The following is a 4,198-nucleotide window of genomic DNA, read 5'->3' on the forward strand; positions in this document are numbered from 1 at the left end:
CCTGCCTGGACAGAGTGCAGGACTGGGGTTTGATTCTCATCCTATCGTGCCGGCCCTGCCCCCAGGGCACACTGAGATAGTGTCTAAGACTAGGCCTGGTGGCACACACCTGTAATCCAAGTGCTTGGGAGGCTGAAAGCAGGAGGATCACTATGAGTCTGATCTGTGTAGTGAGACCCTGTAGACCTTATACTAAATACATTTTTAAAAAGTTATAGCAAGACAACATGAATTTACTACTAAGAAAAGAAAAACACTTTTTGATGAGTGTTTAGAAAATCCATAAGAGTGGCCAGGTTTGTCCTAGTCCTTTGTCTTTTCTTTCTTTCTTTCTTTCTTTCTTTCTTTCTTTCTTTCTTTCTTTCTTTCTTTCTTTTAATGTATTTGGTATAGGGTCTCACTACACAACTCAGTCTCATAGCGATCCCCCTGTTTTCAGCCTCCCCTGCACTGGGATTATAGGCATGCACCACCATGCCCTGTCTCAGTGGCCAGCTCAGCACACCTGGGGGCAAGACCCACATGACATGTGGTGCCAGGAATTGAACCCCAGTCATTATGCTTGCCTAGGTAGGTGCTTAGTCTGCTGAGCTGTCTCGCCAGCCCTGTCCTGGCCTTTTGCAGCCATGAACTGACTCATCCAGAGTGACTCCCAATCCTGCAGCTCCATCCCTGTAAGTACCCCACATAGGAGTACTTTTTTTTTTTAACCCTTTCATACTGTATTTTAGCATACCTTTTCCATGGTTAGATATGCAAATGCTTACGACTGTGACAGCTGCCTATGGTATTCAGAACAGCATGGTGCTAGACATGTCTGTGCCTTATCATCCAGGAGTGCAGTGAGCTAGCTCATCTAGGTTCATTTAAGCCTCTTCTAAGAGACTCGTGCTGTGATGAAAATGCCTAGTGACTCTGCTCTCAAGATATATTGACTTCGTTGTAGTAGTCGCTTTTCTTGTCATGGACATACCCACAGACAGAATAACCAACACTCACAATTTAAAGGAGGAAAGGTTTATTCTGGCTCATGCTTATCGTCTGTGGCCAAAGGGCTCCCAAGCAGGACAGCACGACAGAGAGGTAGAAGAGGAGAGCTGCTTGTGATATGGTGGACAGGAAACAGAGTGGGAAGGGTGGAGCCACGAGCAGATGCACCTCCAGCAGCAAGCCAGCCACGAGCCCCCACAATCCAATCTCCTTCCAAAAGCCCTATGTAGGAGTGCATGAAGCACAACCACTTATGCAGCCCCTATGACTGCCAGGCAGGATGGCACGTACTTTGTAAGGTCCAGTGCAGTTGGCAAAGGCAGGGTCCCTGCTGGTACTTCAGAATGGGCCCTGAAGAGCACCACGGAGCTGCAACCTTGTGGGGGGACTGAAAGCATGAAGAAAAATGCCATGCTCCCTGGGCCTTCTGGGCAGCACCTATCTATCATCCCTGCCAATGCTGGTGTGAAGGGGCACTTTCTCTGCAAAGGAACCAGCTGTTTCCACACAGAGAGCATATTCTGGCCTCTACACGTGCAGCTGTTGTGCACATCGGCTCTCATAGGGGAACAGAAGAGTAATGTCCTTATTTCCCTCATGCCTTGGTTCTTGGGATCCGCATCTTTCTTCATCTATCCCGTCCAATCAGGGCATCTGGCACAAGCAAGAGAGGTGAAGGATTCAGTGCTGAGTGGGTCAGAACTGTTCAGTGGCTATAGCAAAGGCCGCCATCAGGGAGCAGTAGCCACACAATCAGGACCAAGGAAGCCCCCGCAAGAACCCCACCCAATCAACAGCAGCCAGGCATGGGCCATGGCCTGGAACTAAGCATTTAACACTCATGAGCAGGGCCGAGTGCTGGAGCTTCCAGAGAGGCTGGAACACAGAGGAACAACAGGATGTGGCCTGCAGTGGCAGATACACCCTGACCAATAGGGAGGTATCTAGAGTGGCTCTTGGCTTTGACCTGCTTGGTGATAAATCAAAGGATTTAGTACACTTACTCCAACATAATGCCTGCTTTTGAAGTCACATTCAGATAAGTCCATTGTCAGAGATTCAGGGCCAGGGATGGAGCCCATCTCCCCACCAAGGGCATGAGTTCATCAGATATCCCTCACTCCCCACTTATCACTCAAGGTTCCTCCTCCCTCTGTGTGTTCAAGAGAGCCGTACAGCACTCTAAGCGCACTGGCTTTCCACAGAGGGCTGCCTTACAGGGGAGGTCCAAAGTGTGCCGGGCACTGTGCTAAATGCTCAGTTACACAATTTAGAGTAATTCTCACTGCTCTCCCTGTGGATACCTTCTTTTCCTCAGCCTAGGGATGAGGAAACAGCTGGGATTCAGGTACTCTGGTGACAGGTCACAGTCAGAGGAGCTGCAGCAGATCTTCGGTCTGTCTGAGAGCAGCCTACACACTTGATATGGGTCTAATAAGAAAGTCTCATTCCCCTGACCGTGGACATTTTGCTCCAAATTGATTATAGTCCTTTCTTACCTTTTAAATGAAACAAAACCTTCACAGATCTTTCAACTGAACAGTTATTCAGATGCATTTAAGCTCACTCATGAATATTGTATGTCTTGATACCAACCAAAATTAACAGACTTTCCAAGCATTTACTATCCCAAACACGGTACCTCAGAAATTCATGTTAGCTCCTTTAGAGACAAAGTAGTAACGGCAGAGATGGTAAAGTCCATCAACTAAAGTTCTTGCCAGAGAGAAAATATGACCTTCTAGTGAAAACATTCTTTTGAGTAATTAATATTGAGTGATAGCACCTTTATATTTTATGTAAATTTATAAATATATTCAAAAGGTTGAATAACACCCATGAAGAAATAAATCTTCCTTTCTATCAATAAAAAAGGAATTAAAAAGAATGACTTTGGGAAACAGCTATAAAAGCTGAGATAGCACCACCAGGTGCTTTCAGAATATGTGAATGAAATGGCTTAATTTAACCAAAAATGTAGCTTTCAGAAGATGGTCATCAGCAAGAAAAACTGCCCTGGTCATAGATTTGTCCTCTGTGTGTCTTCATGCGGCAGAAAAGGCAGATGGGTCCCTGAAGGTGCTTTCAAAGGCCAGTGACTCTGTTTATGAGAGTGGAGCCCTCATGACCAAATCACCTCCCACGGGCCCCCTCTCTGAATGCTGTTGCACTGAGAATTGGGCTTCAACAACTGTACTTTGAGCAGCCGCCAACAGACTATAGCAATGGCTAAGAAAATCAATTTCTCAAGAAAAGTTAGCCAGAGAGAATATCTCTATACCCATCAGTGTCATAATTAGTGCTCAAAATCAATGTTGATGAGATCTCTCAAAGTCATTGCCAGGGCTGGGAGTGCTGCTCAGGGCTAGACTACTTGCCTAGCATGTGTGAGAACCTGGATTCAATCTTCAGAACTGGATGAAGGAGAAGGGGTGGGGAGGTAAGCAGGATCAGGAAGAGGGGAATGGAGGAGAAAAAACCAAAATCTCATGAATAAATTAGCCAAAAATTAGCTCTAGAAGACTTGAGATATCACTATATTATATAAAAATATATATTATATAAATAAAATAATATAGCAACATACTATATATGATACATATTAATATGTATATTATGTACAATATAATATATACATATTGTATAATATATATATATATATATATTTTTTTTTTTAGACAATTGGTGGGCTGAGGATATAGCTCAGTGGGGTACACTTGCCCTGGTACAGCTCTTGTCACATGAACACTGAAGATTGGGAACACTTCCTCAAGTGACCTCTTTGGAGATGTCATCCATGGATGAGTGTGACTGGGACTCTAGTCCTCAAGCAGCTCCTCTGGGGAAGGAAGATAATCATGCAGAAAGGAAAATGACAAAACATGATTCCCCACAAGTGCCTTTGAGAGCATTTAAGTCAAAGTGACAAAGAAATGCGGAAGTAAATTTCCCCAAAATTCTGATCTGGAAGAAGCATTTGCAGCACCATATTTAGAATATAATTACTAGAAATTAGTATTAGAAATGAAGCTCCCCTAAGAGGATTGTCTTGAACATAACATGTTGGGAAAACTTACACAGAAAAATAATGCTCAATGATCAAGATGTTCATAACGAAACCTATAAGGTATCAGATTCTAAAGTTCTAAAAAATGATTAATTGCCAAAGTAGTTTCTCATATTATAAGATATAGGCAAGAAATAATAA

This window comes from Octodon degus, unplaced genomic scaffold (assembly GCF_000260255.1).
Source record: "Octodon degus isolate 3935 unplaced genomic scaffold, OctDeg1.0 scaffold00132, whole genome shotgun sequence".
NCBI classification, from domain to species: domain Eukaryota; kingdom Metazoa; phylum Chordata; class Mammalia; order Rodentia; family Octodontidae; genus Octodon; species Octodon degus.